The sequence below is a fragment of the Drosophila sechellia genome, unplaced genomic scaffold (genome assembly GCF_004382195.2).
Source record: "Drosophila sechellia strain sech25 unplaced genomic scaffold, ASM438219v1 U_26, whole genome shotgun sequence".
Classification (NCBI taxonomy): domain Eukaryota; kingdom Metazoa; phylum Arthropoda; class Insecta; order Diptera; family Drosophilidae; genus Drosophila; species Drosophila sechellia.
Genome location: NW_022611201.1, coordinates 30,255 through 53,446, shown reverse-complemented (window position 1 = coordinate 53,446; position 23,192 = coordinate 30,255). Strand labels below are relative to the sequence as shown.

General features: G+C 39.4%; 2 non-coding genes and 1 pseudogene across 2 annotated transcripts; all 3 read right to left on the bottom strand.

Annotated features, from left to right (window-relative positions):
- Window positions 1-9,330: 9,330 nt before the first annotated feature.
- LOC116802953 lies at window positions 9,331-15,511 on the bottom strand (annotated as a pseudogene).
- Window positions 15,512-15,906: 395 nt separating this feature from the next.
- LOC116802956 lies at window positions 15,907-16,085 on the bottom strand. Its single transcript, XR_004363274.1, has one exon. It is a non-coding gene; the product is annotated as a 5.8S ribosomal RNA (ribosomal RNA).
- Window positions 16,086-16,772: 687 nt separating this feature from the next.
- LOC116802958 lies at window positions 16,773-18,767 on the bottom strand. The gene has a single exon (XR_004363276.1). It is a non-coding gene; the product is annotated as a small subunit ribosomal RNA (ribosomal RNA).
- Window positions 18,768-23,192: the final 4,425 nt, after the last annotated feature.

The window sequence follows — 23,192 nt, the reverse complement described above, 5'->3', positions numbered from 1 at the left end:
TAAAATTTTAAATATATAAATATAAGTAAAAAATCTATTCGATTACGGCCATTTTTATATAGCATTCGTAATCCATATTTTCATTTTTAATTTATACTTGTTTTACCAATATAACAAGAATTTCATATAATTATTGTAATATATATGTTTCTATAATTTTATCTTTTTATATATACATATTTCATTATAAAATATCATTTTATTTCCAACATACATAATTATTGTATCCACACATGTACAATTTTTGTTTAACCAATATAAATATTAAGTTAAATCATTTGCATTTTGAAGATAAATTTAAAATTTATCTCTTTTCATATATCTCTCTGGTAATATATAACATAAAACCAAGCGCATATGATAATATTTCCACATTTAATATATAATTTTATATTTCTTTCATAAGAATCCATATTTGTATTATACCGTAACGATATAATAATCCAACTATACGGCAGGTAATAAATTAATATTTGCCTGCCTCCAAAAATTAACGATAATATATTGTTATTCTATATATAATAGAAACTTGACTTTTGTTTCAACGATATTATCTAAAAAGCGTATATTCCTATTATCCGCGGAGCCAAGTCCCGTGTTCTATAGAACTGAGAAACAAATTTGTACGGATAATAATATACTTTATTTTATGTAACCAATATAAACATAATCCGAAATAAATATTTCGAATAATGCGGGAGGTCGGCAACCACTGCCTACCTATAGTAGTTTTTGAACCCGCTGTCCTCAAAGCGGGTATTTTCAATTCCGTTTGCCACCCAACATACGGTCTATTCTCTTATATATTAAGAGATTATAGGAACATTTCATTTTTTTTCCATTATTCATATATAATATGATTATTTTTTTCTTTATACATATAATAAATATTAATTTTTATATGTTTATTATTTAATTTACTCATATTATTGCCAAAATCATATGAATACATATGTTTTGAACAATATGAGAGGTCGGCAACCACTGCCTACCTATAGTAGTTTTTGAACCCTCTGTCGTAATTCCGGTCGTTTACACTACTATACCCTCTCACTATAATGGCTTTTCTCTATAATACTAAGAGAATGTGGGACTATTTCAGCATTTTTTTTTCTTATACATATAATAATTAATCATTTTCATATGTATATTATTTAATTTACTCATATAATTGCCAAATTCATATGAATACATAAGTTTTGAACAATATGAGAGGTCGGCAACCACTGCCTACCTATAGTAGTTTTTGAACCCTCTGTCGTAATTCCGGTCGTTTACACTACTATACCCTCTCACTTAAATGGCTTTTCTCTATAATACTAAGAGAATATGGGAATATCTCAGCATTTTTTCCCATATACATATAATAATTAACCATTTTTATATGTATATTATTTAATTTAATCATATAATTGCCAAAATCATATGAATACATAAGTTTTGAACAATATGAGAGGTCGGCAACCACTGCCTACCTATAGTAGTTTTTGAACCCTCTGTCGTAATTCCGGTCGTTTACACTATTATACCCTTTCACCAAAATGGGGTTTCTCTATAATACTAAGAGAGTATGGGAATATTTCAGCATTTTTCCCTTATACATATAATAAATACTCATTTTCATGTGTTTATTATTTAATTTACTCATACAATTGCCAAAATCATATGAATACATAAGTTTTGAACAATATGAGAGGTCGGCAACCACTGCCTACCTATAGTAGTTTTTGAACCCTCTGTCGTAATTCCGGTGGTTTACACTACTATACCCTCTCACTTAAGCAGTAGGTCAGAGTTTATAGTTTTTTGTTCGTGAATTTTTAAACTAAAATCAAATCCAAAATAGTGGCACAAATTGTTAATAGTGACCCTTAAGTCGCTATCTGTGATATTGTAGTGGAACTCAACGTGAATTTGTTTGCACGAAGTGGGGCTCCGCTGCCCAGCGGCCACGCGGTCGCTTGTGTCTTAGACACTCTGCTGCTTGAACTGTAAGCTTTTAGCTGGCAGATTTTGATTATGGATAACGATCCACAGCAAAAATCTATCGATTATGAGTTGATGAAGCTAATTGCTGGCGCTGGCCCTAAAGAGATTCGGAAGGTATTGACAAAGAGCTGGCTGAGTGAAGATCCAGCCTTCGCTACTACCAGTATTTCTAATACCTACTGCAGCTCGACCTTCACACTGACCACCACCAGCTCGACTATCTCGTCTGCGTACATATTCACCTCCTCCTTGAGCGGCAACGTATGCTCTACTACTGCCAGTACAACTCACAACAGTGCATCTGTCAGCTCAATTGCGAAGCCAGAATCTGCCTCCGGCTGGCAGGATGTCTCCTTTAAATCTAGGAATAGAGGAAATATAAAGAGAGCAGGTGCGGTCCTCTCCCCTAAAATGGTAAAAAAGGTGGCGTCTGACAAGCCGGCTAAAATCACTGCCAATCGCTTCCAAGCCCTTAGCGACAAGGAAGATATGGTCCTGGGCGTGGAATCTTCGAGTGACAACGACGAGCCATGCTCCTCGAATACCGCCCTCAACCGTGCCGCAAGGAAAGCAGGACAAAAACAACAGCTGAAAGGTGCTCACCAAACTGTACCAGCCCCGAAATCAAGCCGTCACTCTAAGGTACCTAGAATGATGTTTCCCAATGTGGTGAACTTCACATCATTTCGCGACGAGCTGGACGCTCTTGTGGGAGACTCCTATACAATAAAGGCCCTGAATTCGGGAGATTGCGCTGTTCAGTGCAACTCCCCAGAAAGCTACAGGCTGGTGGCCCGTCACTTTCTCGACAAAGGATCCCTTTTCCATCACCATCAGCTACCGGAGGACCGACCCTACAAGATTGTCATGCGCAATATTCACCACGGAGTCCCATCGGTGGATATCATCGCAGCCCTCCAAAACGAAGGACATAACGTTGTACGGATTTATACTCCGCGCAACAAGGCTACCTCTCTTCCTCTTAATATGAGGTTCATTGACCTCAAAAAAGCTGAGAACAACAATCAAGTAAAGGGCATACCGGTTGTCTGTAGGCACAGGGTAACTTGGGAGAAACCCCGTAAACAATCGGAACCGATTCAATGCCACAGGTGCCAAGGCTATGGTCATACCAAGGCATATTGTTCTCGGCACTATATATGCAGAGAATGCGGAGAAAATCACCCCACTGCAGAGTGCAAGCTGGAACAGGACGAGGCCAGATTCTGTTTTCACTGTGGCGGCCCCCATGCAGCAAACTTTAAAGGTTGCAAAAAATTCCTGCTAGAGGCTTCTAACCGCAAACATCAACGGAAAGTCAATGAACCCTCTGTTTCTGGTCCTGCAAGAGGAGTACACCAACCCAGTCCACCAGTCCTTATGTCTGGTAAGCCTTCCTTTGCTAGTATAGTCAGAGGAAGTCAGCCCGTCGCCAAGCCTGCCGTTACTGTCCCCCTGCAAGCGCCAACCTTGAGTCTAAGCTGGAACAACTGTTTTCTAGGCTTGACAGGATGTTGTCACTAGTTGAAACACTAATGCAACTGCTCATGCAAAATCGCACCTTCCCTTCTGCTGCTCAAAATGGGTCCTCTTAAGATAGCAGCTTGGAATGCCAATGGGGCCTCCTCGAAGACCAATGAGATCCTCGCCTTCATCGAGCTTCACGAAATCGACATCCTCCTGCTGTCGGAAACCCACTTCGTTTCCCGGTCCACTTTTAGAATTCCTGGCTTTACCCTCCACACTGCCAACCACCCGGATGACAGCCGTCGCGGAGGTGCGGCGATCCTTATTAGATCACTCATCTCCCATCAACTCTTCTCCACCCTGTCGGAAAATCACATCCAGGCAGCAGTTATCCAGCTGACGGCAAGCAGGGGTACTTTTAACATTGCCTCAGTATACTGCCCTCCTAACCTCAGGTGGACGGAGGCTGACGTTGAGCTTATCATCTCTCAATTTGGCACAAAGTTCCTAGCGGCAGGTGATTGGAACGCAAAGCACAGATGGTGGGGAAACTACAGGATGTGCACTAGAGGCAGGGTGCTGCTCTCCGCTCTGGCGGGCAAAGGTATTGACATTGTTGCAACTGGAGAAGCTACTTGCTATCCCTTTCGAACAAGTGTCACTCCAAGTGCAATTGATTTCGGGATCTCCAAAGGATTCAGACAGCAAGAAATCAACGTGCAAACCCTGACAGAACTGTCGTCTGACCATCTCCCCCTGCTGTTTGTGCTGGATGAAGACGCTCAGCTTTTCAAAGGTGTCACTAAAATGCTGTCACCTACTGCAAATACTGTGGCCTTCAAGGAGCACATCGAGGCCACAGTTGATCTCAACATCCCCATTGACACATGCAGTAGTCTGGAAGCTTATGTAGATTACCTCGTAGCTACAATCGCGGAAGCAGCACGGAGGGCCACACCTCCCCCACATCAAGCTCGTCACACGACCGCAAGGAGGGCTCCCATCTTGAGCTTGGAGGCTAGGGAGCTGCTCTCCCACAAAAGGAGCCTCAGGAGACGGTATATCGCCACAGGAGATCCGAACATCAAGCAGCTATACTCTAGTACCACAAACAGACTGCATCGTTTGCTAGCCAGGACCCGACGAGATAATCTGGATACCCTGCTTGAGGGTATTGGCCCAGATAACAACAGCAACTTCTCGTTATGGAGGCTCACAAGAAATATCAAGAGGCAGCCGATGTTTCAATCTCCCATCCTGAGTCAAAGTGGCCTCTGGCTCAAGACGGACGATGAAAAAGCGAGGGCATTTGCTTTGCACCTGACCTCCACCTTCTTGCCCCTCAACCTAACAGACGACTCAAACCGCGTAGAAATCAATAATTTTCTGGACGCTCCGACTGTACCGGCTCGCCCCATTAGGCATACCACTCCGCAGGAAGTCATGATGCAGCTGAAGGCGCTACACATCAAGAAAACCCCTGGTTACGATAGCATCGACAACCGTGCTGCGAAGTCTCTGCCACGCAAAGGAGTCCTAGCCTTAGTAAAAATTTTTAATGCCATGCTAAGGCTAGGGCACTTTCCAAGGCAATGGAAGCGAGCACGTATCATTATGATACCTAAAGCCGGAAAGCCGCCAACGCAGATCGATGCATATCGCCCAATCAGCCTGCTATCAACATTCTCTAAGATTTTTGAGAGAATACTCTTAGCCCGCCTGATGGAACTGCCGCAAGTAGTGAACCATATACCTCCACACCAATTTGGTTTCAGGAAGTCCCACGGCTGCCCTGAACAAATACATCGACTGGTAAACCAGGTGACGCATGGCTTCGAGCACAAACTCTACACGGTCGGCGTCTTTCTAGACGTGAAGCAAGCGTTTGACAAGGTGTGGCATGAGGGCCTTCTATACAAGATGAAAACTCTCCTTCCTGCTCCCTACTATGCCATCCTGAGATCGTTCATCTCTAATCGGACGTTCGACGTTGCAGTGCGTGATGCTCGATCCAGCCTGGAAGAGATTCATGCAGGAGTTCCACAGGGAAGTGTTCTTGGGCCCTTCCTATACACCCTGTACACTGCTGACATGCCATCTCCCGCAAACAACGCCGAAGTCCCCCCGGCTCAGCTGCTCCTGGCCACTTACGCCGATGACACTGCCATGCTGGCGTCTCATCCTTCACTGCAAACTGCCTCCAACGCGGTCCAGGATTGGCTGCACGCAATCGAAAAATGGACTGCCAAATGGAATGTGGCCATTAACTCCTCAAAGTCAGCCTGTGTAACTTTTTCCCTGCGACCCGGAACCTGCACAGATCTGACCTTCAATGGAAGCCCTATCACCAATGCTAGATCGCACTGCTACCTAGGAGTTCATCTAGATCGGAGACTGACCTGGGGGGCCCACATCACGTCGGTCAAATCAAAGTCACTGGCGAAGCTAAAAAAGCTCGACTGGCTCTTCCACTCCAGCAAACTTCAAATGAGCTCTAAGGCTCTTTTAATCAAAGCCATTCTCGCTCCAACGTGGAGTTATGCCATCCAGGTGTGGGGAACTGCCGCCAAATCCCAGCTTAATAGGCTCCGTGTGGTCCAGTCAAGAGCTGCACGTCACGCATCTGGGCTCCCCTGGTACGTGACGAACATAGTCATCGAAAGAGATCTGAAAGTTACCCTTCTTGGGGATCAGATTAATTTCCACAGCAGCCGTTATGCCGACAGGCTTATGGCCCACCCGAACCGACTAGCAACTATCCTAGCTGATCCCATCTCTCTCCGAAGACTGAAGAGGGTACACCCCAGCGATCTCCTTACCCGGAGGATTACATAACATATTACATTTTCTTTTGTACTTTATAATTAAGATACCACTTGGTCTCATTTATCTTTATCACACATTAGGTTAAGTTCAGAGGAATTACTGAACGATTCCTTTTGAAACCTTAATAAACAGAATTAGTTACTCCAAAAAAAAAAACCCTCTCACTAAAATGGGGTTTCTCTATAATAGTAAGAGAATATGGGAATATCTCTGCATTTTTTCCCATATACATATAATAATTAATCATTTTCATATGTATATTATTTAATTTACTCATACAATTGCCAAAATCATATGAATACATACGTTTTGAACAATATGAGAGGTTGGCAACCACTGCCTACCTATAGTAGTTTTTGAACCCTCTGTCGTAATTCCGGTCGTTTACACTACTATACCCTTTCACTAAAACGGGGTTTCTCTATAATACTAAGAGATACCCATATACATATAATAATTAACCATTTTCATATGTATATTATTTAATTTAATCATATAATTGCCAAAATCATATGAATACATAAGTTTTGAACAATATGAGAGGTCGGCAACCACTGCCTACCTATAGTAGTTTTTGAACCCTCTGTCGTAATTCCGGTCGTTTACACTACTATACCCTCTCACTATAATGGATTTTCTCTATAATACTAAGAGAATGTGGGAATATTTCAGCATTTTTTCCCTTATACATATAATAATTAATCATTTTCATATGTATATTATTTAATTTACTCATATAATTGCCAAATTCATATGAATATATAAGTTTTGAACAATATGAGAGGTCGGCAACCACTGCCTACCTATAGTAGTTTTTGAACCCTCTGTCGTAATTCCGGTCGTTTACACTACTATACCCTCTCACTATAATGGATTTTCTCTATAATACTAAGAGAATGTGGGAATATTTCAGCATTTTTTCCCTTATACATATAATAATTAATCATTTTCATATGTATATTATTTAATTTACTGATACAATTGCCAAAATCATATGAATACATAAGTTTTGAACAATATGAGAGGTCGGCAACCACTGCCTACCTATAGTAGTTTTTGAACCCTCTGTCGTAATTCCGGTCGTTTACACTACTATACCCTCTCACTTAAATGGCTTTTCTCTATAATACTAAGAGAATATGGGAATATCTTAGCATTTTTTCCCATATACATATAATAATTAACCATTTTCATATGTATATTTTTTAATTTACTCATATAATTGCCAAAATCATAAAAATACATAAGTTTGAACAATATCAGAGGTCGGCAACGGTCTTTCCTCTATAATACTAAGATAATATGGGAATATTTCATCATTTTTTCCCTTATACATATAATAATTAATCATTTTCATATGTATATTATTTAATTTACTCGTATAATTGTCAAAATCCTATGAACACATAAGAGAATACAATATGAGAGGTCGGCGCAACCATAATATAGTAGTTGATGACGAGGTGTTTGGCAACTTGACACAATTCATTAAAGCCTTTATATTAATTATATGATAGGGACAATATCATATGCGTCACTAAATTGATGACGAGGTGTTTGGCAACTTGATACAATTCTTTAAAGTCTTTATATCAAAAATTATATGATAAGGACAATATCATATGCGTCACTAAATTGATGACGAGGTGTTTGGCAACTTGACACAATTCATTAAAGTCTTTATATTAATTATATGATAGGGACAATATCATATGCGTCACTAAATTGATGACGAGGTGTTTGGCAACTTGATACAATTCTTTAAAGTCTTTATATCAAAAATTATATGATAAGGACAATATCATATGCGTCACTAAATTGATGACGAGGTGTTTGGCAACTTGACACAATCCATTAAAGTCTTTATATTAATTATATGATAGGGCCACTATCATATGCGTCACTAAATTGATGCCGAGGTGTTTGGCAACTTGGTACAATTCTTTAAAGTCTTTATATCAAAAATTATATGATAGGGACAATATCATATGCGTCACTAAATTGATGACGAGGTGTTTGGCAACTTGACACAATTCATTAAAGTCTGTATATTAATTTTATGATAGGGACAATATCATATGCGTCACTAAATTGATGACGAGGTGTTTGGCAACTTGATACAATTCTTTAAAGTCTTTATATCAAAAATTATATGATAAGGACAATATCATATGCGTCACTAAATTGATGACGAGGTGTTTGGCAACTTGACACAATCCATTAAAGTCTTTATATTAATTATATGATAGGGACAATATCATATGCGTCACTAAATTGATGACGAGGTGTTTGGCAACTTGATACAATTCTTTAAAGTCTTTATATCAAAAATTATATGATAAGGACAATATCATATGCGTCACTAAATTGATGACGAGGTGTTTGGCAACTTGACACAATCCATTAAAGTCTTTATATTAATTATATGATAGGGACAATATCATATGCGTCACTAAATTGATGACGAGGTGTTTGGCAACTTGATACAATTCTTTAAAGTCTTTATATCAAAAATTTATGATAGGGACAATATCATATGCGTCACTAAATTGATGACGAGGTGTTTGGCAACTTGACACAATTCATTAAAGTCTGTATATTAATTATATGATAGGGACAATATCATATGCGTCACTAAATTGATGACGAGGTGTTTGGCAACTTGATACAATTCTTTAAAGTCTTTATATCAAAAATTATATGATAAGGACAATATCATATGCGTCACTAAATTGATGACGAGGTGTTTGGCAACTTGACACAATCCATTAAAGTCTTTATATTAATTATATGATAGGGACAATATCATATGCGTCACTAAATTGATGACGAGGTGTTTGGCAACTTGATACAATTCTTTAAAGTCTTTATATCAAAAATTATATGATAAGGACAATATCATATGCGTCACTAAATTGATGACGAGGTGTTTGGCAACTTGACACAATCCATTAAAGTCTTTATATTAATTATATGATAGGGACAATATCATATGCGTCACTAAATTGATGACGAGGTGTTTGGCTACAGGAAAAAATCATTTATTTATCGAATCATCAAGCAAAGGATAAGCTTCAGTGGATCGCAGTATGGCAGCTGCTCAACCACTTACAACACCTTGCCTGTTACAAAAGTCGTTTACAATTGATTCTAGGCTTTGTCATTGTATTAAATAATGCTTTTATATGTAACTAGCGCGGCATCAGGTGATCGAAGATCCTCCTAATTTACTATGTTACAAATTACATTGGCATCACATCCATTGTCGTTTATAAAATAAATTATAAACTTTAAATGGTTTAGAAGCCATACAATGCAAATTGCCCCTTATTTATCATTGCAGTCCAGCACGGATACGACCTTAGAGGCGTTCAGGCATAATCCAACGGACGTAGCGTCATACCACTGTTCGCTCGAACAAGTATTGTGCCATTGGTCCGTACCTGCGGTTCCTCTCGTACTACGCAGGAATGCTGTCGCAACAACGTTTTGTCATTAGTAGGGTAAAACTAACCTGTCTCACGACGGTCTAAACCCAGCTCACGTTCCCTTGCATGGGTGAACAATCCAACGCTTGGTGAATTTTGCTTCACAATGATAGGAAGAGCCGACATCGAAGGATCAAAAAGCGACGTCGCTATGAACGCTTGGCCGCCACAAGCCAGTCATCCCTATGGTAACTTTTCTGACACCTCTTGTTAAAAACTCTTTAAACCAAAAGGATCGATAGGCCGAGCTTTTGCTGTCCCTGTGTGTACTGAACACCGAGATCAAGTCAGCATTTGCCCTTTTGCTCTATGTGTGGTTTCTGTCCGCACTGAGCTGGCCTTGGGACACCTCCGTTATTATTTGAGAGATGTACCGCCCCAGTCAAACTCCCTACCTGGCAATGTCCTTGAATTGGATCATACCTGAGTAATTGGAGTTATACCAAATTTTCAAATCAAAAATACATAAATGCATCGTTTTATTAAAGAATTTGTTTGCGATTATATAACAAACTCGTGATACTTTGATCAAGAAGCTTGCATCAAAACCCAATACCATAAGATATAATAAATATATCCGTATAATGGCTAGGAAATGATACACGTTCCATTTAATCAAGTAAGTAAGGAAACAATAAGAGTAGTGGTATTTCATTGACGATACCAAACCGAGGTCTAATATCTCCCACTTATTCTACACCTCTTATGTCTCCTTACACTGCCAGATTAGAGTCAAGCTCAAAAGGGTCTTCTTTCCCCGCTAATTATTCCAAGCCCGTTCCCTTGGCTGTGGTTTCGCTAGATAGTAGATAGGAACAGTAGGAATCTCGTTAATCCATTCATGCGCGTCACTAATTAGATGACGAGGCATTTGGCTATTTTTTTTTTTTTTTTTGATCGCGGAGGTATGGAAATCTATCGAAAGATACTAGGTCTGTCAACACTTCAGTTTCCTAGCATGCACGATTCATTGCTCTATCTGAACCGAAGTTCCGCAACGCCTACGTACTAAAACCATCCTCATAGCCAATTTATATATTACCATTATTTGCGATGTTTATGCCTTTATTGATGTTATGCCAAGACAGCAAGCAAATGTTTTGAACCAAACGTTTTAGCTAAGTCCAATCTCGGGAAAACCCGCTCAGGTACATGAACTGTTTAAAACAACCGAGACTGCCTCTCATAACCTGGACGCTAATGATATGACTATCATATTTGCTGAGGAGACCCTTCGCTATCAATCTTTTAACGGATTGACCACTCCAGATCCCCCTACAGTTCAGGGTGGCAGAATGGAATTCAATGTCACCTGCGGCTTCGAATCTGCGACGCAATTCAGTTCGTATGTCCGGTCTGTCGTATCTATTGATTTTGCGCTGGTGTGCATCATCCATAGAGTGTCCGTCTGTCACAATTTGTATGTCGATCACATCAATGTGATTTTGTCGTAGTGCCACCAGGTCTGGTTTATTAAGACCGGATTCGCACTGCAGACTTGGTTCAACAATGACTACGCAGCCTCTCTCCTCAAGTCCCCGCTTGATTCGATTTACTACGCAGTTGTGTCTAGCTATGCGCCTCCCATGCGATCGGTAACATTTTTGCATAATATGGTTTGTTGTTTCGGGAGCGTCACATCCTGCACGACACTGTCGTTCCAATTCGTGCCTTCCCCTTGTAGTACGAGACTTCGTGGGTAGGGCATTTATCCGCAGACGAATACCGTCTATATATTCCTTTCCTGTTAGTAAACGCGTGGGTTGATTAACCCACCCGTGTTGCGGGCCCCAATGGTCTGCTTCACGGAGTCCGCTACCATCAACTGAGAGGTACAATTTGTTCGCCCAATATTTTTCTATTGCCGGACGCGATAACAATTCATTTTGTTCTGCTAATAATCTATCTCGGGCCCGTTGTTTTTCTGCTTCGAGGAAAGAGCTGGCTACCTCGTTTTGCGTGAGGTGAGGCCATTTAATATTACTCAAACGTCTTAGCCTTAACATTGGAGCTACCCATCTAAGTGATGGAATTCCGAGACCTCCACTTTTTGGGGGTGCGTGAATGAATGCTATCGGTATATCCAGCGGAAGATTTAGCCATCTTCGCACATAGTATCGTATTAGTTTGTCAGTTTTTCGTAGGACGCCTATCGCCACACTCCCAAGGGCTAACTTGTGATAGAGCTGTGGGATAAGGACAGTCCTAAGGGCGAACATCCTCTGTTGTGGTTTGAGGGGGGCCTTTGTCAATCTTTGTAGCTTCGGACCAATGTCCTCGGCCGGATTGCATCGAACCCTCCCGGTTGCAGTGAAGTTGATGCCTAAGTACTTCCACTCGTCCGTTCGCTTCAATGATGGAATCTCCCTTGAGCCTACGTAAAAGCTCTGTGCCTCTAGCACGGTACACTTCTGTTTCGGCTGGCCCTTAATGCCAACGGTAAAACATTTGTCGGCATTAAGTTTGAGGCCGACGAGAGATAGAAAATCCAACGTTCTGTCCAACAATACTTGAAGTCCCATTCGAGTTTCAGCAAATAGTACCAAATCATCTGCAAACGCGGCCGCGTTAGTAATGGCATTTCCGACTCTGGCACCAATTTCGCTGGGTAGGTTTCTAAGTAACCTGTCCATTACCAAGTTAAATAGAATAGGAGACAAAGGGTCACCCTGCTTCACTCCTCTAGCAGGGACGAATTCCTCTGAACTCCAACCGTCCCCATTGAGACTGGTACCGCCACCCTCGTACGTATTCTGTACGTAGTCAACGAAGCCCTTTGGCGCACCATAAGCACGTAAGGTGTCATATATAGATGCATGCGATAAAGAATCGAATGCCTTGCTTACATCTAAATTTGCAATGTAGCAAGATCTAAAGTGCTTATGGATATGCCTCAAGACTAAGTCAACTATCGTCGCGTTATCGGCACATCCGTCGGTAGGTAAGAAGCCCCGCTGGCGCGGGTCCCAATTGATTGATGAGTTCAACCGGGTTGCCAATATTGCATTTAGCTGTCTTACCAGGACTGAAGGCACCGATATTGGACGAAAGTCTTGCGGTCGCTTCGCCGTCACCGTCTTCGGATGAAGACGGTTCTGGCCAGTCGATAGAGTGTGGTAGATTGCCGCACCCCGCGCTTACTTGAATTTCTTCACTTTGACATTCAGAGCACTGGGCAGAAATCACATTGTGTCAACACCCGCTAGGGCCATCACAATGCTTTGTTTTAATTAGACAGTCGGATTCCCCAAGTCCGTGCCAGTTCTGAATTGATTGTTAATTGATAATCGTTATAATTGATAAGAACTAATTGGTTTAACCCAAATAGTATTCTTAAAAATTTTAGCAAGAAAGTTCCACAATTGGCTACGTAACTAAACTATCCGGGGAACAAGTAACTAACATAAATGCTAGAAACTCTATTTACCCAGAACGAGCACATAAACCATGTTATTGTTTCCCAATCAAGCCCGACTATCTCAATCTTCAGAGCCAATCCTTATCCCGAAGTTACGGATCTAATTTGCCGACTTCCCTTACCTACATTATTCTATCGACTAGAGACTCTTCACCTTGGAGACCAGCTGCGGATATTGGTACGGCCTGTTGAGAAGTTTGCGTGTCCCCACCATAAATTTTCAAGGTCCGAGGAGAAAATATCGACACAACAGTATATGTCATGCTCTTCTAGCCCATCTACCATATCTCTCTGCGAAAGACTTCCATGGTAGTACGGCTATAAAACAGAAAAGAAAACTCTTCCGATATCTCTCGACGGCTTCTTTATGGTCGTTCCTGTTGCCAGGATGAGCACGAGGCCCATATTTAATAACAAACGGATACTCAACAGGTTACGGAATTGGAACCGTATTCCCTTTCGTTCAAAATTATTCAAGTGTATTATATTCGCTTTGTTTATATAGTTAGGCATTTTTGTTTTACTTGAAAATTTTCGGCTTTCGCCTTGAACTTAGGACCGACTAACTCGTGATCAACCACTGTTCACACGAAACCCTTCTCCACTTCAGTCCTCCAAGGTCTCATTCGATTATTTGCTACTACCACCAAGATCTGTACCAATGGCAGCTCCATGCAGGCTTACGCCAAACACTTCTACGCATACCATTGTACCTTCCTACTCACTAAAGTTTCAAAATTTATATCACAAGTAATATAAATCATCTACTTTAGCGGTAATGTATAGGTATACAACTTAAGCGCCATCCATTTTAAGGGCTAGTTGCTTCGGCAGGTGAGTTGTTACACACTCCTTAGCGGATTTCGACTTCCATGATCACCGTCCTGCTGTTTTAAGCAACCAACGCCTTTCATGGTATCTGCATGAGTTGTTAATTTGGGCACCGTAACATTACGTTTGGTTCATCCCACAGCGCCAGTTCTGCTTACCAAAAGTGGCCCACTGGGCACATTATATCATAACCTTGAACTTCATATCAAGAAAGTTAAGGTTCTTACCCATTTAAAGTTTGAGAATAGGTTAAGATCGTTTCGACCCTAAGGCCTCTAATCATTCGCTTTACCAGATAAGATTATTTTATATAATATTAAAATGCACCAGCTATCCTGAGGGAAACTTCGGAAGGAACCAGCTACTAGATGGTTCGATTGGTCTTTCGCCCCTATACTCAATTCTGACAATCGATTTGCACGTCAGAACTGTTTCGGTCTTCCATCAGGGTTTCCCCTGACTTCAACCTGATCAAGTATAGTTCACCATCTTTCGGGTCACAGCATATATGCTCAAGGTACGTTCCAGTTAGAGGCATAAATAATATAAATATACATTATACATAACTATATAGAACGCCCCGGGATTGTGTTAATTAGCTATAAATAGCTAAAAAACTAATCCCATTATTAGTCAAGTTAATTACGCTATTAGGTTTACATCCCAATAACTTGCACATATGTTAGACTCCTTGGTCCGTGTTTCAAGACGGGTCCCGAAGGTATCCTGAATCTTTCGCATTGTTAATCATACAAGAGCATATAATAAACACAAAAATCAATGATAATTATGCCATTATATAATTCCGAAAAATTAACGCTCTGTAATAATATAAATCTATCAGCACTTTATCAAATTAATAACATTTATTCTGTGTTAAAATGCAAGCAATTTAATTGGAATAAACTATAAGTTATATTTTATGATAAATTTGGGATATGCTAATAGATTACAATGTCCTTATATGGAAAAAATGCACATTATTCTTAATAATATTATTTAAATATTACAATTTTAATGATGAATTTTCCATAACGGATATTCAGGTTCATCGGGCTTAACCTCTAAGCAGTTTCACGTACTGTTTAACTCTCTATTCAGAGTTCTTTTCAACTTTCCCTCACGGTACTTGTTTACTATCGGTCTCATGGTTATATTTAGTTTTAGATGGAGTTTACCACCCACTTAGTGCTGCACTATCAAGCAACACGACTCTTTGGAAACATCATCTAGCAATCATTAACGTTATACGGGCCTGGCACCCTCTATGGGTAAATGGCCTCATTTAAGAAGGACTTAAATCATTAATTTCTCATACTAGAATATTGACGCTCCATACACTGCATCTCACATTTGCCATATAGACAAAGTGACTTAGTGCTGAACTGTTTTCTTTTCGCTCGCCGCTACTAAGAAAATCCTTGTTAGTTTCTTTTCCTCCCCTAATTAATATGCTTAAATTCAGGGGGTAGTCCCATATGAGTTGAGGTTGTATATATAACTATATTTTGCCATAAATTCTTTATATATAAATGATAAAACAATCAATTAAATTCGTTATAAATAGTTCCAATAGTTCTTGTAAGCAAAGTTATTTTTTATCCATTTAACGAACCAACGAAGAATAATAACAAAACCAAGATTTTTCTTTTTCCGAATCATTAATAAGAGACAATTCTAGATGAAAAATATTTCAATTTTTTATGCTAGACATTTCTCAGTATTATTTGATTGAAAAAGAAAATATTTCTCTTCGTTTTTCACATTCAAATGTGAGATAATGTTTTTCATTTCTTTTTTAATATTATGAATAAAATCATTATTTAATCCAATAATATACCATATGCTTATAAAAAATTTATAAACAACTTAATTAGCATAGTCTTACAACCCTCAACCATATGTAGTCCAAGCAGCACTATAAAATTAATTAAAGTACATAACAGCATGGACTGCGATATGCGTTCAAAATGTCGATGTTCATGTGTCCTGCAGTTCACACGATGACGCACAGTTTGCTGCGTTCTTCATCGACCCATGAGCCGAGTGATCCACCGCTTAGAGTTTTATAATTCAATTTTATATAATGTCAATATTGTTTTTATTGAAAGAAATTAAAAATACACCATTTTACTGGCATATATCAATTCCTTCAATAAATTTATTTTTATACCTAAAATAAATGTTGCGAAATGTCTTAGTTTCATATAAGCATTATGTATCATAATAATCTGGTTATGGTTTGCTATTTTGGGTGACACATACTGCAAAATTTATATAAAACATTAACCTGATGGATGACAGGTACAAACATTGTATATTTTAGGTTGTTGCATTAGCCAACGTATGCTCATAACATAGATGAACAATACATATTCGCAACGCGTGTATATTATGGTCCATATACACACACACTTATTTTGATTACCACACATTCAAAATTATTTTTATTTTAATTCGACTTCTACTTTCGAATTTAGTTTAGTTTCTTCGATTTCCATTTTCGAGAATTTGTTTTTATAGGAAACGCCGTTGTTGTAGTAAGTACTGCCACAAATACGCACAGCAACATTAATAATGTTAAAGTCTTTTTATGAGGTTGCCAAGCCCCACATATAAAATAAAAGCCATCTTCATTTTATTTTGACTTTAACTTTTGATTCCGTGGAATCATTTTGTAATATTTTTATTTTGGTAAATTGTATTTATTTGTATTATAACAAATATTTATTAACGATAAGGATATTATACAATAATGATCCTTCCGCAGGTTCACCTACGGAAACCTTGTTACGACTTTTACTTCCTCTAAATAATCAAGTTCGGTCAACTTTTGCGAAACAACCGTAACACGCAAGGCGTCACAGTGATCACGTCCGGAGACCTCACTAAATAATTCAATCGGTAGTAGCGACGGGCGGTGTGTACAAAGGGCAGGGACGTAATCAATGCGAGTTAATGACTCACACTTACTGGGAATTCCAAGTTCATGTGAACAGTTTCAGTTCACAATCCCAAGCATGAAAGTGGTTCAGCGGTTTACCCGGACCTCTCGGTCTAGGAAATACACGTTGATACTTTCATTGTAGCGCGCGTGCAGCCCAGGACATCTAAGGGCATCACAGACCTGTTATTGCTCAATCTCATTATTGCTAGACGCAATTTGTCCATTTAAGAAGCTAGTGTCCTTATAATGGGACAAACCAACAGGTACGGCTCCACTTACATAAACACATTCAAACACAATAAACATTTTACTGCCACCATGAATGAAGGCTACATAAGCTTCAGCACCATAATCCTGAAGATATCTATTTAATATATTTGAGTCTCGTTCGTTATCGGAATTAACCAGACAAATCACTCCACGAACTAAGAACGGCCATGCACCACCACCCATAGATTCGAGAAAGAGCTATCAATCTGTCTTACACACTTATGTTCGGACCTGGTAAGTTTTCCCGTGTTGAGTCAAATTAAGCCGCAGGCTCCACTCCTGGTGGTGCCCTTCCGTCAATTCCTTTAAGTTTCAGCTTTGCAACCATACTTCCCCCGGAGCCCAAAAGCTTTGGTTTCCCGGGAAGCGACTGAGAGAGCCATAAAAGTAGCTACACCCAATTGCTAGCTGGCATCGTTTATGGTTAGAACTAGGGCGGTATCTGATCGCCTTCGAACCTCTAACTTTCGTTCTTGATTAATGAAAACATCTTTGGCAAATGCTTTCGCTTAAGTTAGTCTTACGACGGTCCAAGAATTTCACCTCTCGCGTCGTAATACTAATGCCCCCAAACTGCTTCTATTAATCATTACCTCTTGATCTGAAAACCAATGAAAGCAGAACAGAGGTCTTATTTCATTATCCCATGCACAGAATATTCAGGCATTTGAAGCCTGCTTTAAGCACTCTAATTTGTTCAAAGTAATAGTACCGGCCCACAATAACACTCGTTTAAGAGCACTAGTGCAGGTTTTTAAATAGGAGGAACATATGAAAAAATACAAGTATTTAATCACATATAAGAACTCCACCGGTAATACGCTTACATACATAAAGGTATAGTACTAACCACAATTGTAAGTTGTACTACCCGTATGAAGCACAAGTTCAACTACGAACGTTTTAACCGCAACAACTTTAATATACGCTATTGGAGCTGGAATTACCGCGGCTGCTGGCACCAGACTTGCCCTCCAATTGGTCCTTGTTAAAGGATTTAAAGTGTACTCATTCCAATTACAGGGCCTCGGATATGAGTCCTGTATTGTTATTTTTCGTCACTACCTCCCCGAGCTGGGAGTGGGTAATTTACGCGCCTGCTGCCTTCCTTAGATGTGGTAGCCGTTTCTCAGGCTCCCTCTCCGGAATCGAACCCTGATTCCCCGTTACCCGTTGCAACCATGGTAGTCCTAGATACTACCATCAAAAGTTGATAGGGCAGACATTTGAAAGATCTGTCGTCGGTACAAGACCATACGATCTGCATGTTATCTAGAGTTCAACCAATATAACGATCTTGCGATCGCTTGGTTTTAGCCTAATAAAAGCACATGTCCCATAAGGTTCATGTTTTAATTGCATGTATTAGCTCTAGAATTACCACAGTTATCCAAGTAACTGTTAACGATCTAAGGAACCATAACTGATATAATGAGCCTTTTGCGGTTTCACTTTTAATTCGTGTGTACTTAGACATGCATGGCTTAATCTTTGAGACAAGCATATAACTACTGGCAGGATCAACCAGAATAATGTTTTTCCTTCATATTCCATTCATATTTTTTGAATCGAAATAAGCAATATAATAGATATATAGATTTTTCACTTTATATAATTCCATGATTTTTATTATATTGAATAAAATTCAATATTTCGCCTTTGGGTAAAATTTTAAATATATAAATATAAGTAAAAAATCTATTCGATTACGGCCATTTTTATATAGCATTCGTAATCCATATTTTCATTTTTAATTTATACTTGTTTTACCAATATAACAAGAATTTCATATAATTATTGTAATATATATGTTTCTATAATTTTATCTTTTTATATATACATATTTCATTATAAAATATCATTTTATTTCCAACATACATAATTATTGTATCCACACATGTACAATTTTTGTTTAACCAATATAAATATTAAGTTAAATCATTTGCATTTTGAAGATAAATTTAAAATTTATCTCTTTTCATATATCTCTCTGGTAATATATAACATAAAACCAAGCGCATATGATAATATTTCCACATTTAATATATAATTTTATATTTCTTTCATAAGAATCCATATTTGTATTATACCGTAACGATATAATAATCCAACTATACGGCAGGTAATAAATTAATATTTGCCTGCCTCCAAAAATTAACGATAATATATGGAAACGATTTGTTATTCTATATATAATAGAAACTTGACTTTTGTTTCAACGATATTATCTAAAAAGCGTATATTCCTATTATCCGCGGAGCCAAGTCCCGTGTTCTATAGAACTGAGAAACAAATTTGTACGGATAATAATATACTTTATTTTATGTAACCAATATAAACATAATCCGAAATAAATATTTCGAATAATGCGGGAGGTCGGCAACCACTGCCTACCTATAGTAGTTTTTGAACCCGCTGTCCTCAAAGCGGGTATTTTCAATTCCGTTTGCCACCCAACATACGGTCTATTCTCTTATATATTAAGAGATTATAGGAACATTTCATTTTTTTTCCATTATTCATATATAATATGATTATTTTTTTTTTTATACATATAATAAATATTAATTTTTATATGTTTATTATTTAATTTACTCATATAATTGCCAAATTCATATGAATACATAAGTTTTGAACAATATGAGAGGTCGGCAACCACTGCCTACCTATAGTAGTTTTTGAACCCTCTGTCGTAATTCCGGTCGTTTACACTACTATACCCTCTCACTATAATGGCTTTTCTCTATAATACTAAGAGAATATGGGAATATTCAGCATTTTTTCCCATATACATATAATAATTAACCATTTTCATATGTATATTATTTAATTTAATCATATAATTGCCAAAATCATATGAATACATAAGTTTTGAACAATATGAGAGGTCGGCAACCACTGCCTACCTATAGTAGTTTTTGAACCCTCTGTCGTAATTCCGGTCGTTTACACTACTATACCCTCTCACTATAATGGATTTTCTCTATAATACTAAGAGAATGTGGGAATATTTCAGCATTTTTTCCCTTATACATATAATAATTAATCATTTTCATATGTATATTATTTAATTTACTCATACAATTGCCAAAATCATATGAATACATAAGTTTTGAACAATATGAGAGGTCGGCAACCACTGCCTACCTATAGTAGTTTTTGAACCCTCTGTCGTAATTCCGGTCGTTTACACTACTATACCCTCTCACTTAAATGGCTTTTCTCTATAATACTAAGAGAATATGGGAATATCTTAGCATTTTTTCCCATATACATATAATAATTAACCATTTTCATATGTATATTTTTTAATTTACTCATATAATTGCCAAAATCATATAAATACATAAGTTTGAACAATATCAGAGGTCGGCAACGGTCTTTCCTCTATAATACTAAGATAATATGGGAATATTTCATCATTTTTTCCCTTATACATATAATAATTAATCATTTTCATATGTATATTATTTAATTTACTCGTATAATTGTCAAAATCTATTGAACACATAAGAGAATACAATATGAGAGGTCGGCGCAACCATAATATAGTAGTTGATGACGAGGTGTTTGGCAACTTGACACAATCCATTAAAGTCTTTATATTAATTATATGAAAGGGACAATATCATATGCGTCACTAAATTGATGACGAGGTGTTTGGCAACTTGACACAATTCATTAGAGTCTGTATATTAATTATATGATAGGGACAATATCATATGCGTCACTAAATTGATGACGAGGTGTTTGGCAACTTGATACAATTCTTTAAAGTCTTTATATCAAAAATTATATAATAAGGACAATATCATATGCGTCACTAAATTGATGACGAGGTGTTTGGCAACTTGACACAATCCATTAAAGTCTTTATATTAATTATATGATAGGACAATATCATATGCGTCACTAAATTGATGACGAGGTGTTTGGCAACTTGATACAATTCTTTAAAGTCTATATATCAAAAATTATATGATAGGGACAATATCATATGCGTCACTAAATTGATGACGAGGTGTTTGGCAACTTGACACAATTCATTAAAGTCTGTATATTAATTATATGATAGGGACAATATCATATGCGTCACTAAATTGATGACGAGGTGTTTGGCAACTTGATACAATTCTTTAAAGTCTTTATATCAAAAATTATATGATAAGGACAATATCATATGCGTCACTAAATTGATCGTCGCGATCGAACACTCGACGAGTGCAGACGTGCCTGCGGATCGACAGCAAATTGTTAGCAAATTGTTAGCAAATTGTTCACAGTTGTAAGTCCCGTTACTTGTGCCCAGCCACTTCGCGTCGCGTGATCTTGTCGCGCGTTTTGATTGGCCCAGCCAACGTACCTAACGGTAGTTCGCACTAACACCATCGCACACCCGAGTGTGCGTGTTATCAGCGCAAAAAACCCAGTGCTCGAAGCAGCGGTATAATTGCAAAGCAGCAGCCACGTGCTGCCTGGCTCACCGGCTTACGGTGCCCAGCTTCCCCCCCCCCCCCCCTCCTCACTCCTTATCAACTTTGGAGAAGATGGACTGGCAGGCCCCCCCGCGCACCCACAAGCTTGGAACAACACCACGCAAAAAGGCTCTGAGAACACGCAAGAGCAGCTCCAGCAGCGAGGGAAGCACCTCGCATACAGAGCCGGGCGAGATAAAGCGAAAACCGGCAAAGAAAGCACAGGGAGAGGAGCTGGAAGATAAGCCAAGCACTAGCGCAGCTCTGCGCAAGAAGCTCGCCAACAACGCCTTCGCTTTACTCTCGACCGAAGAAGACGAGTACGACCAAGAGAGCTCTGATGACGAACCCGGACCTAAAGACGATTCCAAGCCCAAGACCCCCGAGAAACCAAAGCCCACCCCGAAGACCATCAAGCCACCTCCGATTTTTATCCCCGATGTGACCAACATCTCGGCACTCGTCAAGATGATCACGACTCTTGTAGGCCCGAAGAACAATTTTACCTACAAGACCGTGAATGGCAACAACGTACGTGTCATGATGCCGGACAAAGAGTCCTATACAGCTCTGCGTCTCCAACTTGTGGCCCAAAACAAGAGGCATCGGACTTTCCAGCCGAAAGATGAACGTGCATACAAGGTTGTCATCAAAGGACTCCACCACTCCACCGATCGTGAGGAAATCATTGAAGACCTTCGCAGACAAGGGCACGCTGTTAGAGATCTGCACAATCCCATTGGCAGAAGAACTAAAGAACCGCTGGGAATATTCTTCGCCAACCTGGAGCCTTCCAGCAACAACAAAGACGTCTACCAAGTCAAGCGGATCTGCAGGTCGGTAGTAACCATTGAACCGCCGCAGAAGTTCAACGACGTGCCTCAATGCTTCAGGTGCCAAGGATTCGGTCATACACAGCGTTACTGCTTCCTGGAATACCGATGTGTAAAGTGTGGAGGCCCTCACGAATCGAGGGCATGTGAGAAGAGGGAGGACGACAAAGCGTGCTGCTTCCACTGCCAGGCGGACCATCCTGCGTCTTTCAAGGGATGCCCTGCATACAAAAGGGCCAAAGCACTCGCTGCTCCGAAAACAAGGCCCGTCGCTAATGCTAACAAGGCGCCGCCCGTGGCATCACCAAACGTCACCTCTGGCAGGAGCTACCGAGACGCCCTCAACGGAGTGCACGCAGCACCGCAGAATCCCACAACCCCAGTCCAAACCCAAACAGAAACCCCACACTCCGGTCAGATAGAAGCGATGTTCGCTCGCATGGAAGGAATGATGGAAAGGATGATGGAGCGCATGTTCACCCAGATGACACAGCTGGTGGCCACCATTCTCAACAGCAAGTCATGCAACTAAAGCTCCACCTAGTCGTCTGGAATGCGAACGGCCTGCAGAACAGCAAGGCCATAGTCGAGCACCATCTGAAGACCCACCAGATCGATATCCTACTCGTAGCCGAAACCCACTTCTCC